This window comes from Cyanistes caeruleus, chromosome 3 (genome assembly GCF_971803275.1).
Source record: "Cyanistes caeruleus chromosome 3, bCyaCae1.hap1.1, whole genome shotgun sequence".
Classification (NCBI taxonomy): domain Eukaryota; kingdom Metazoa; phylum Chordata; class Aves; order Passeriformes; family Paridae; genus Cyanistes; species Cyanistes caeruleus.
In genome coordinates this window covers 80,066,398-80,080,051 of record NC_141703.1, presented here as the reverse complement: position 1 = coordinate 80,080,051, position 13,654 = coordinate 80,066,398, and the positions used below count along the sequence as shown (strand labels likewise).

The 13,654-nt window shown below is 41.2% G+C and overlaps 1 long non-coding RNA gene across 1 annotated transcript; it reads left to right on the top strand.

Annotated features, from left to right (window-relative positions):
- The first annotated feature begins 532 nt into the window (after nucleotides 1-532).
- On the top strand, nucleotides 533-6,863 carry LOC147654281 (uncharacterized). Its single transcript, XR_015284847.1, has 2 exons — nucleotides 533-2,761; nucleotides 3,155-6,863. It is a non-coding gene; the product is annotated as an uncharacterized LOC147654281 (long non-coding RNA).
- The last annotated feature ends 6,791 nt before the right edge of the window (nucleotides 6,864-13,654 follow it).

Sequence of the window (13,654 nt, the reverse complement as noted above, 5' to 3'; positions counted from 1 at the left end):
CCGGCCCCGCCGTGCCGCCGGCCAGCCCCCGGCTCCGTCCCGCCGGCGCTGCCCCTTTGTCCGCGGCCGAGCGCCCCGGGAGCCGCAGCGCTGCCGCCCGGGGCACGGCGGGGTCGGGGGCACATCCCCGGAGGGCAGCGTGCCCTGCCCCGCCGCGCTGCGGTGCGGCCGCTGCCTCGCATCCCCCGCCCTGGGGAGAGCCTTTTCCCGCAGAGAATCCCGTCCGGGGGGATCCCACTTGCCCGATCCCCCCCATCCCCGCCCGGGCTGAAATGTGATACAAGAAAGCTGGAGGGAGCGGGGGAGCAGCCGTGCATGCAACTGCTCTGCAGTTCGGGTGAAACAAAGAGGCTGTCCGAGAAACTGCTGTTCGGGTACTACGTGAGGCCCTCGAAAGCCGGGAAGGGGACAGGCTGTGTTATTTTTTTGAAGTCTGATCCTGCTCCATCAGGTGTCCCTGGAGGACGCTGGAAGGGCCGCCTCCTGTGTGCCGGCACAGCGGGTGTGCAGTGGAACGGCAGCCAAGAAAAAAGGGGCTATGGGCAATTCCACATCCAGCGTCCAGAGTCTGGGTTGCTGCGCTTTGTCGGCAGTCTGCTTTTACTGGTGGTCTTCGTGTTTAACTCGGGTTTGAGGAGGGTGGGGTTTGAGGGAAAGTTGCAACTGATACGGATTTTTATATTAAGAAAAAGCTTTTTTTAAAAATGCTTGTTGCTAGCAGCTTTCAAACAGGACAGCCTTGTGAGTCGGCAGAACACTTCAGCCAGGCACTGTGGTGTGCACCTTGGTCCTTGAGATAGCAGCAGCGGCTGCAGCCGGCAGCAGAGCAAGGCTGGTTTTCTGGGAGATGCCAAGTCCAAGGAGCAGCGATGAGTAGTCTCATCCAGTCCGGTTTGAGCTGACTTTTTCTTACTATCTGAAAAGCTGGCTTATGAAAGTGTCTTTGTGAGCCACACACCAAAGGTCCAGAGAAGAAAGGAAGGGGGCATATTGCCATCCTTCTGCGGTTTGTGTAAAGGTGGAGGGAATGTCTGACCCAGGTATGGTCCTGGGAATAAAGAGTACAAGTAAGGCATGGCACTTTTGAAACTCAGTTGAGGTTATTTTTGCTGCAACAGGAGCTCCATCTCAACAAGTGGCAGGATTTCTGTGGCTGTATGAAGTTTTAGGTGGAGCTTTGAGATAGCAGGATTACATCCATTTTATGTCATCTAATGACACTAAAAGGAAAACTAGTGAAAGGGAAAATATATATTTTGAATTTAAGACTCAATAGAACCATAGTTTGATGCCAAAGCAGCCCTAACAGAAGAAGAAATAGTACAGTTTATTTATCTTCTTTGCTAATTCCATTCACTTCCTTGCTTCTGTTGTACAGCTAAGGAAAATGGAAACTGCTTACAGAGAAGCAGATGACAAATCTTCTCTGGACAAGCATGTCAAAGTTGGAATTGCACAAGATAGAACTTGTAGGACATGTCAGGCCTAATAACATGGGGTCTTGGCCAAAACTGAAGCCGAGGAGACACAAACAAAACCAAAATACTTTGCCTGTTCTATATTTGCCCATTAGAAATGGCTCTGAAAAATCAGCTTATGCAGGATTTGACTGCCCACTCACTCGAAGCTGATGACTCATGAGCCAGCACTTCACTGCCTACTTACAAAGTGCCATAAGGCATGTGGAGCACATGACTCATGCTTGTCCACATTGGATTCTACATCATATCTAGGTACAGAGCAAGGAATGTGTTTTTGTAGAAAACATCCCTATTTTCCTTCTCCCTGGAAACAGCCAAGGGCTTTGAATCATTAGCAAAAGAAGAGTCTGGCAAAGACCAGTGCCACACTAATACATCCACATTCTTCCTCCACAGAAAAGGCTAAGTTAATTTTCAGTTTTAAGCCATCCCAGATGTATATGAATGTGTGTTTTAAACTTAAGAGTGCTCATAAATGACCATAGATGATAGTTATAATCCAAATAATTAGAAAAGTTATAGTATGACTCTCAAAGCATTGAGTTCATCTCTGCTTACGACAGTCTCTCTCTGCTTCATCCTCTGATTATGACAGTCTTTGTGCTTTGTCCTAACAAATGGACAGAGCAGTGCCAAGATAGGCAGCCCCTCTGTAGTCGCTTTGCGTGGCCAGGTGTTGGTAGTGAGGGGGCCTACAGGGGTGTCTTCTGTGAGAAGCTGCTGGAAGTTTCCTTCATGTCCAGCAGAGTTAATCCCAAGAGGCTCCAAGACAGATGTGCCACTGTCCAAGGCTGGGCCAATCAGAAATGGAGGTAATGACTGTGATAACATATTGAAGAAGAAGAAAAAAAAAAGTTGATTTGCATGTGTAATTGGGACCAGAGAATAGCAGGATGAGAACATGTGAGAGGAACAGCCCTGCAGACCCAAGGTCAGTGCAGAAGGAGGGGCAGGAGGTGCTCCAGGCACCAGAGCAGAGATTCCCCTGCAGCCCCTGGTGCAGGCCATGGTGAGGTGAGGCAGCTGTGCCCCTGCAGCCCATGGAGGTACAGGGTGGAGCAGAGATCCACCTGCAGCCCCTGGAGGAGGCCCATGCTGGAGCAGACGGATGCCTGAGAGGATGTTGTGAACCCATGGAAGACCCATGATGGAGCAGTCTCCTGGTGGGGACCTGCAGACCCATGGAGAGAGGAGCCCATGCTGGGGCAGGTTTCCTGGTAGGACTCATGGGGGCCCACACTGGAGCAGCCTGTCCTTGAAGGAGTGCACCACATGGAAGAGTAAGCCATACTGTAGCAGTTTGTGGAGAACTGTTGCTGGTGGGATGGTTGCTTCTCACAGGAGAAATGTCTCATGGAGAAATGTCTGTCATGGGAGGGACCCCATGCTGGAGCAGGGGAAGGACTCCTCTCCCTGAATAGAGAGATAATGACCATAACCTCCTTCCCTATGCTGCTGGAGATAGCACTGGGAAGGAGGGAGGGATGAGGGGAAGGTGTTTTTAAAATCTTGTTTTATTTTTCATTATCCTGCTCTGATTTTATGAGTAATAAATTCATTTAATAACCCCTATTCCAGTCTGTTTTGCCTGTGACGGTATTTGGTGAGTGACCTCTCCCAGTTCTTATCTCTACCCATGAACCCTTTTGTTTTATTTTCTCTCCCCTCTCCAGTTATAGAGAGGAGTGATAGAGAGGCTTTGGTGAGTGCCTGGGATCCAGCCACAGACAACCTGCTACACTGTCCTAGAGACTGAACATACAGTTTCTCTGATAATATTTCTTCTACTGCATCAGCAAAGTCGCCCTGACTGCACAGTCAACTTCCAGGCCTACTTCCCATCAACATCCTCTACACTCAGATCTACTCTCCTGAAGTGTATTTGGGTACTTTAAAAACACTTTGCTGAATGTTGTAGTCAGTTTTACAGACATGGCTTATACATTTTCTTGTGCTGGAATTCTGCTCGTGTACCTGAGGGTGATCCAGAGTCAAATCACCTCAACTCCCAAGTATCTCCATCTGTCAGCAAGTCATGACCGTCCTGCAAGTTCCTGCAGTGATGCCGTGTATTGCTGTGAGCACAATGCTCCATCCTTCCAGTCTGAGGAGCGATTCAGGCACCTCATCTTCTGCTCTGCTGCAGTCTGGATTTAGGCAGATAGGCCCTTAAATTCTACATGCATCCCTAAGGGGGTTTGTCCCCTATGCCTTCTCAGAATATTTACCCTTAGCAGTGAGATCATGGGAGGAGAAGAAAATGTTGGCACTGACTTCATTACAGAGAACAGAAAAAGTGCAGATTGTGCATAACAGCTGAGTGATTACAGCACTTGCCCAGTAGTGGGAGAGCTGGATCTTTCTTAAAGAGCTGAAGCCATTGTTTTCATATCCTAGGAAAGTTTTCTAACCATTGCTTTTGACTGGGGTCAAAGAAGGAAACAATCACCAAATGAGCCACTGTGCTGCCAGGAAGGCAAGAGAAAGAGGTCAGAGGGAAAATCAGAAAGCGATGCTGGCCAAGTGGTAACAGCACACTAAGGAAGAGAGAAGATCATCTAGGAAGAGGAGACTTGGAATGCCGGTTTATTTATTGTTTCCATTGGAAGAAAAAATGCAGAACAAATTTCAAAATTCAACATGTTTATGAGAAAACTGAAATCACAGGAGAAACCAGAAAGATTTTCCTACAAATTAACTTGTATTTCTTGGAAGCTTTCTCTTTAAACTTAAGCTACATGCTGTTTACTTTTATCATTTTTGCTTTAACTCTAGCATTCAGTCACAACATAAGGGTAAAACAGCAAAGTGTATGTCACTGTGAGGATCTGTGCCATGTGAGTAATATCCTGTGTGATGGCATATGGCTTTTATGGCATTACATGTTGTATCATTTCTTTCCCTTTTTGAAACTGGATCTTTACATTTGTTGCATACCACAAGATCAGCTTGCTTTCTAGTATGCTCCATGATGGACTTGGAGGCCTCCCTACAGTGAAATTCTTCTCCAGGTTTGGGTGGCTGCCAAGTTTATCAATTTCCATGAAGCTACAGTGATTCATGGTAATGCATTCATTACTGCTGCTGTAGTGTCTAGGAGTATTAGGGATGTCCCAGGCCCACAATTTACCTTATCAAAAAGGTGACATTTATGTCGAAGGGCTTCCAATGAAAAGTCAGACAACAGCAGATGGAGTTCTGATCCTTAGTTCTTGTAGACATGGCAAACCGGGCAGCAAGGCATGAGTTCTCTGGCGGCATTAGCAGGCTGTGTTCTGCTTCCACTGAACTCTCCTAAACCAAGACATTCAGCCACTGCTCAACTCCATGCTACAAATTCAAAAATATGAGGGGAAGTCCCACAGTATTTTTTTATCAAATAACCCTCTGCGCATTCCTGATTCAAAGAAAGATAGCACAAAGATTCCAACACACGGCAACATCATTCATCACAAAAGAATGCAAGCACATGGGGAAAATGTGTATAATAAATACAGCTGGAGTATATTCCATGACAATTTGAGAGAAATGTCAGTTATATTTTTCCAACTACTTGCAGGATTTTCTTGAACACTTATTTAAAAATTGGACTACAGATCTACAGATCATTAACACACTTCATCTTGTTCCTTGTAAGAACTTTTAGGTCCTGTCTATCTTCCACTGAATTTATGAGTCTTCCCTTGGTTTTGCAAGTGGCAACTAGGTCTGAGAGTAATACAGTGATGAAAATGTATACTGCATTTATTTTTGAGGTGATTAGAGTCCCTTAAGATGGCATTCCAGAGGTTTTCGGCCAATTATTCCTGTATTTGGCCAATCAACTCTGTTTCAGAAATTCTTTGAAAAAAAGTCCCCAAGCTGTAAACTGCAACTTTTGGAGTAGGACTGTCCATCTGATTTGTTATCCACAAAGTGGTCCATCCATCAAATCCATGTCTCCCCTGTTTAGAGAGAAGGATGTTATGTGAGGCAGTGTCAAATGCTTTGTGCAAGTCCAGGCAGATGACGTATGGGTTGCTCTTCCCTTATCCACCGACACTGTAACCCTGTCATAGAAGGCAAACAGATTTGTCAGGCAAAATTTGTCCTTAGTGAAGGGCTGTCACAATCACCTCCTTGTTTTCCATGTCCCTTAGCATACTTTCCAGGGGGATCTTCTCCATGATCTTGGTGGAAACAGAGATGCCACTGACTGGCCTGTAATTCCTTTTTAAAAATGGTAAAATTTATAACTAATTTTAAAAATGGGGATAATGTGTCCCCTCTTCCAGTCAGTGGGAACTTCACTGGCCTGCCACAACTTCTCAGATAGGATGGAAAGAGGCTCATCCACTTCATTCACCAGTCATCTCAGTATCTGTGGATGCATCTCACCTGATCCCATAGACTTGTGCATCTTTATGGTCCTTAGGTGGTCTTGAGCTTGATCTTCTCCTACAGTCAGGGGGTTCTGCATTCTCACAATCCCTGCCTTTGTCTTCCTTGATTTGGATGGTGTGTCTGGAGCACCTGTTGGTGAAGGCTGAAGCAAAGTTATTGCATTAGCCAATTTCACTACAGAACTAAACTGAATATTAATAATGCTTCCAGACATGAATAAAAGCTATTGAACAGAGCAGGTGTGGGAAAAAAAGTTACTGAACAATTGCATTAACACACTACCACTGAATATCAATCCCTTTCCAGAATTTAATAAAAAGGTGATAATCCAGTAAAAAGAGACCAGAGCTTTAGTGGAATCATTAATAGCCTTTGAGTCTTTGAGCAATCCATGAACTAAGAAAAAAACTGGTCAAGAAAAGCTTCATATCATCACAGTCTTTGCTGAGGTGGAAAGCAAGAACTGCTTTAGAGCACACAGCAGTAACTTAGGACAAGAAATAAAGCGTGTCTCATGGCTCATATCCCATGGTGACGTAGTGTGTGCTAACATTGTGTCAGGGTAGATCATTCAATGCCAGGACACTAAAGTCAATGACAAATAATCTGCAGTATCCAAGTTTCCCAGGGCACTCATCAAGAAAACATCAGTCTCAATTAAGTGAAAAAAAATTTAAATAATTACAGTACAAACTAGAACTCTTATAGTTTACAGACCATAGTTTACAGAAACTCTTAAAGTATACAACACAACATCCAAAAACTTGCCTATGCAAACATCATAAGTATCAACATTGAGTAAACACTCATAATTCCCCAGCTCTTAGAAAAAACATTTTTCCTTGGAAGAGTATAAAGTTAAAAGCATCAAAACTGCAGATCTGAGAGGCTGGCACATAATTCTGCATTAACTCTGCCAAAATGGTTTTTGCACTTTTACTACAAAGTTACTGGGGCAGGGAAAAAAAATTGGAAAGGCAAGGCAAAGGAGGGCACAAAGCTAACAAGGGATGTCTGAGAAATAAAGTTGACTTCTATCTATGATTATGATAAAAAGTAAAATCAGAAAAGCAGTTTTGACATAGCAAGATAAAAAGTGACCAAATTTTAGTCAGATATTTCAGATATTACAAATTCCTAACTGGGGGAGAGCTAATTCTTTGTCTATTCACATTGCCACAATCCTCTATAATTAAGTTCCATGTACAACCTTGTTACTCTTATTTACTTTGGGGTTACATTTGTCTTCATAAAACCTGCTTAAATGAGTCCTGTAGACTACTGTGGAAGTTTACTGCTGTCTGCACATTTGAGATAGAAGTTCTCATGGGGATGCAGAGAAGATGCTCATGTATATCTCTTCTAATTACTCTGCCTTTTAAAGTTTGCTTTTTGAAAGATGACTTTTGGTGTCATTCAAGATGCATCTTGCTGCCAGTATAGATAGGCAAGCTGAAGTGCAATATATGCTATGGCCAGAGATACAAAAATTTCTAAATGTCTACATGAAGGTGAAGGCCTGAAACAGCACCAGAAAAAAAATCAAAACCAAAATACAAAAACAAGCAAACAAACAAAACAGGAAAAAACAACAAAAGCAGACCATCCAACACAAAAGCACATAAGCAAAAACTGGAACCTGTCATGACAATAGTACAGACTTCAGGCAGAAAAGTTGACTATGCCATACATCTGCACTCACTGGGTAGCTGAGGACTAATGCAGACGCAGTGAAAGAGCAAAATCTGCTTGGCTTGGAGAGAAATGGTGATATGGCATTCAGTCAGACAAAGCAGCTGTGCCTGGAGGTAAAAGTGTAAACACTAATGAGGCAAAGCATTCTACCAGCCTTTAAATAAAGGGGAACACCAGCATGTGAATAAATATTTATACCCTGGTCATGGTTAAATTTAGTCTGGAAATTAGACAAGGTGCAGCAGTGTGCTGGAACAGCTTTCCACTGAGAGTAGGGAGGAAAGAAAAAAGAACTTGTTACGTGTTAGAGCTCTATTGTTTTATGAAGATGACAGTATAATATCTCAGAGTAAGTGGAAGGCTATTAAATGATCTAGTTTCAGGAAAGGCCTTCCACTCCAAACACATCTTCCAGAAATTATCACAATAATCAGGAACTGCCACCCAGGACTCCCATCAGCCAGGCGTACTTCTGACTTCACTACTCCTTCCAGTTTCAGTAGCAGGTTTTGGGTCAGAATTGCCACTTTCAATCTGATGTTTATTTTCAATTTAATACTGAACACAGGATTTCTCTCTCTTTCTTTAAATTAAAATGCTCATGAACTTACTTGAGAATGTTCTTCTTATTTTCTGAATTAATGGCCTTACACCAGAGTTCAACTTGATATTGAAAAGCAATACTTAATTTTCCTGCTGGATAATTAATCGCACTGCAAATTTAACTCATAATTCTTGCTTAATATGACCTACAAAGGCAAACTCATTATGTCAGAGGGTCCTCACCCCTTTCTCCATTTCATGAAGCCCAGTGCTATGTGGAAATTTCAGGGGATCATGTTGCATTTAGTGCTAAGACAAGGTAAACAGTATCCGGAAAGATAGTTTAGAGAAGAAAGATTGTGAACATTATGGAGAAGATTATAGGGGATAGACTACAATATGCTATTTTATTCAATTAGGCTCTCATCCAGTAAAGATCTTAGGCACACATTTAACTTAAAAAAAAAAAAAAATAAAGGAAAAAATAACAAGCACTGCAATCCAGTCTAGCTTTGCCTACAGTTAAATGAAGGGATTTCGTTGCTAAGTGAGGGCTTTCAGCACATATGTAACTGCTTTGCTGAACCAAGCCTTGCACAGGAGTAACTGGGAAGCAACATTGCTGAGGTGCATGGAATTATGTCAGTCCGGCTGGGAACGTAATGTGGCTTGTACTTCTCCTTGATCTCAGTATTCTGAGTAACAGAGCCAGTTTTATTAGAGAAAGCCATTATGAAAAACCTTGACACAAAATGCTGCTGTCTTGGGAACCTTTATGAATGTCCTGGGGTGATTCCCAAGTTTGTCTCAAACCCAGACAATGTTAAATGCATTTCAAGTTTAATAACATATTTAAGAGTTATTGAATATCTAGAGGCCTATCATTTGCTTGTAACTATTGATACAAAATTTTGTCAGACTCTGGCTTTCCTTTGAAAGTTATCTAGGTAGAAAACTAGGACAAGTCTTACCTGAACCTTTTTTGTGTTTTTGTACTAGACAATCTTCTGGGAGAAGCCTAAAGTCTCCTCACTGTATAATAAGGTCTTAGGGTTAATGTTCCTTATTCCTCTAGAGTCACATGCACTATACAAACCCTTTCAAATTAATGAAACTCCTGCATTAATGAGGCTGCTCAAACTGAACCTACCAATAGCATAATGACAGGTAGGTCTGGCATTTGAGTGAGACTAATTCCATGACTGAGAAATTAAAACTCTTGCATGGTAGTTGCACCCCTCAGCTATGCAGAGAGTGAACTGTTTCCATAACCATTTATTATTGCCCTGACCATGTTATATATAACAGCACTATTGTCTTTTCCCTTATTTACGTGGTGCCTCTGAAATCTTTGCTGCAGTCACCTTGCTGTATTGCAGGTCCAAAATATGTTGGCCAAAGGCTTCCCCTGGGAACAGTGCCACTATGTTGAGCCTCTCTGAAACTAAGGGTTATAACCAGCTTCCACTCCCTCCACTGAGGGAACCATAGGAAGTCACTGAGGTCCAGCAACAGAACAGTTGTTGAAAATATCCCCAGATATGAGGCACATTACTGCTCTAAAAGGCAAGTATGACAAAGCTGAATTTATTGCAGGGCAGAGTTTGCTACATATTGATTAAGAAGAGAAAAATATTAATTTTCATGTGAATGTGTTGCAGGATAAAAACAAAATAAACAAATGGAAGAAATAGAAAAGGTTCTTCACCTTCAACACCTTCAACATGAGTGTCAAGATTTGTAGGTGATGAAAGGAGCATGGAATGCATATGAAGATAACCTTGTTTGTTACTGGATGCCTTGCTAGGAAAATATAAATGTATATTCTTTATGCACAAACACTTTTTGCAAATATTTACTCTATGAAGAACAGCTTGGTTTCTTCATGTATGTTTCCTTCGAACATTTTTGCTTTCTGCAAGTCTAGCTCCACTGATTAAAAAAACAAAGGAATAGCATAGGTATTAATGATATATTTTCTTCAATTCATTTACATAAAAAATGAATTGTTCATTAATTCCAATGTCCATCTTAAGGAAAAAATCTGATATAACTTTGAAAGAAATGCTCTCGTTCCTCAAAATAAGAATTCTTCCTATCATTATTCATCTTTTTTTTGTATGAAGTGTTATGAACATTTTATAAACTAGAATAGATGAATAACATTTACTTTCAATTATGCTGGGCTTTTGTAATTACATCAGTAATTCCTCCTTACTTGATCATTTGTTGCCTGAAAGCAGTTTCCCTCTTTAGATATTATTAAAAAGCAAAAGTTTTTTTCTCTCACAAATTCAATTTGAAGTACACTAAATCATTTAAATAGTGAATTATATGCTTGAGTATTCTTGAGCAGATTTTTTGGAAGTTCTTTTATTGCCCTGTACCCTCAGTGGAATTTTATCTATTATTGCCTGCTTTGGACGGCAAAAATATGAATTATGGTATCAAATGAACAGTTAATATTAATTATTTTTCAAGAATTTAGAGTGGAAATATTTATAAAGATGTTTAAAATGCAAAGGTCAATAAACAGTATAATTTTTCAATAATTTAATGCCAAGATAATTTTGCTATTTGATTAAGAAACACAAGGGGAAGGTGAAATACGCTTGCCAGGAATGAAATGCATTTACATTTTCCTTCCAGTGATGGTAATGGACTGACAGCAGAAGCAAAAAGAAATAAACATACAAGATATAGTCAATTTTCTGTGAAAATGAAAAACATTTTTCTGTAATTAAATTGCTTCCCAGAGGAAATAAATTTTTCAGTTCAATGGCACAGTCTTTCATCAGCTAACATTCCCCAGCATCTCCAAGGAGAGTGCTGAAACACTAAGATACCAGCATTTTTAAGTATGTAAATCTATAAGATTTTATTTGACAGAAATTAAAGCCATAAAATTATTTGTATGAGCTGGTTGCTGTTCCCTTTATTTCTTGATGTTTGTCTCCTTTCCATGTCTTACTACACTTTGGTGAAAGAATTCACAGACACATTCTCATCATATTTCTCTGCAGGTAGAGCTGCATGTCATCTGGATTGTCCTTCCACCAAGACATGCTTTCTTGTGTAATCTGAGAACCTTAGCTACCTATCTAAAGAACCCAGACATACAGTAATTTGATCAATTCATAAAGGTGAGTTTTAAACTCCTTTTTTTGCAACTAGGCCCTGCATGGAGGGCTTTTGTGTAGGAGAATTGTTTGTTGGTTGTTTGGTTGGGTCTTTGGTGCTGTTTTTTGTGGGGTTAATGTTTTTAGGGTTTTTTGAAACATGATCATTTCACTCTAAGAAACAAAAACATAGTCCATGGTGGTAGTAGAGCAAATAAGAAAATTATGGAATGAATCCCAGATCACTGAGGATGACCATTAGATCTAAAGCTTATTATTGAGTGGCATCTAATACTGAACCTATGTGTTTTGTCCTCAGTCTGAGGAGATTTAGCTCTGTATTTTTTTCCCTACCACCAGTTTCCAGGGTAGGCTGGAGTGTGGACATGCCACTGAGACTCTCATCTAGTGCACTAAATGATGCAAAATTCAGGCAGCAAAAAGGAAGAACACAATTAATGTTTTTACTCTTCTACATCGGGAAAGCATAAATTAAATATATGAATTTGCACTTGTAGTCCCAGCTCCTCTCTTTGCTGCTGAGTAGAACTTTAACAAGCTAACAACTTGTCAAAAACAGATGCTCCTTAAATTAGTTCACCAGATACTTAACCTTATTCCTTTGTGTCACACTGTTAAGTAGAAGTGGGTAGATTCAGAAAATAATGTATTTTTATTAATACTCAATTAATGTTTTAATTTGAGATACAGAATTTCCCAATGTATCTTCTGACATGCTGTGATATATTTCAAGAAGATGTGATAAACATTTGCAAGGCATTAAAAAATGCAACTACAAAAATTAAAGGCACTTCTACATTTTCCTCAAACAAAGCTTTGAGTAAAGCTCAAAGGCTTTGCTAGATAGTTTTCAGTATGATTCAAAATACCAATGTCTTCAATGAAAATGACCTTTCCTTTCATTTACCAGCTTCTCTAGAAACTCAGTGATGGGCAGTAAAGGAATGCTGTAGTAGCAGAAGTTGCCATGGGTAGAATGGTAGCTTCAGACAAAGTTTATCAGGGTGATCCTCCTCTTGTGTCACAAGATGCAGAAAGGATCCCCCTGCTTTCTGAGCTCCTTCTGAGAAAGAAGCCTAGTGCAGCTGGATCCAATCTTAGCCCCAGACTTGGTCAAAGGCTTATGTCAAAAGGATTATAATATGTGTAATTGATTCTTTATAAGATTTTGTCCCACAGGATTAAGGATAGCAAACCAAATGTATTTATTTATAGGACTAAATAAATGATCTATCTAAATGGATGGTGGTGATAGCTAGATTAAAAAAACCTTAGTCAAAATTATTTACGACACATATAGCTACAACTACTAGTCTAGTGCCCTCTTAATGGAAGTGATGTTGAAACAATGATGCTAAAGGCAGCAAGATAATTATTAACTAGAGGTTGATTATACTCACCCAGTTGTGAGCAAATACCCAATTGTGAGCAAACTTTGTTCAGGCTGAAGGGCACACCTTTAGAAGTGTCCCCACTCAAGGGAGAAAATTCCATTCACATTCTGAGAAGGGGTATGTAGGAAGATCCTGCCATTAAAAAGTGGGACTGGGCTGTTAGTCACGTGTCTACAGGCCAGCAGTGTCACCTTGCTGTCACCACCAGTGTCAGCTCAGCAGTCTAGATAAGTTATCAGTACTATCACTTGTTGATTCCTTTATCAGGAGCTTTGTCTGTCACATCATCACCAGTGCCAGTTTCTGTCAGAAAACGTTGCACTTCCTCAGTGTTTAACTTTGGTGTTGATGAGTCTCAGCATTCTGCAGCACCAAAAGCACAGTGACTCCCATTCTCCTTCCACCAGTATAACTTATTGAAAGAGGTATTGCTGAAACTGGTTTATCTCCACTTTGGCAGAGCATCCTGCTCTGTCGTAGCTCTACCAAAAGTGCTCTCTCTCAAGTCTGCTGCAGAATCCACGGCTTACAGCTTGTTCTACTGCTGTACCAACTGCTCTTGCTACATCTGTGTCCCCTCCCCATCCTCTCTGACATCTGCATACGGTTCCTTACCCTGATGGTGGAAAGAGATGACCCTAAAAGCAAACCACACATGCCTTCTCCTCTCCCTAAGGGACAACATTCCTTAGGACAGTGCTTTTGAGCATTTGGGACTAGCAGTCTCAGATGAGTGGAGAAGGGAGAGGCTTGCACATCTTGACAGTATTGCATAAGGGAGTATATGAGAAACAGGTTCTGCAGCCACTGCTTTGAGATAAAGTTCTCCAGGAACACTTTGGTGTCTCAGCAAGATTGGGCAGGGAAGGAAGAAAGGAAGGAGAAGAGGAATGACGCTCACAGCTGGAGTCACTTTAAAACCTATTGAACTGTTTCTAAGAGGTTTAGTATGATTAGTAAAAACGTAAATATATGGGTATTTCATAGTAGTTTGAACAGCATCATCTGTTGTGCTAAT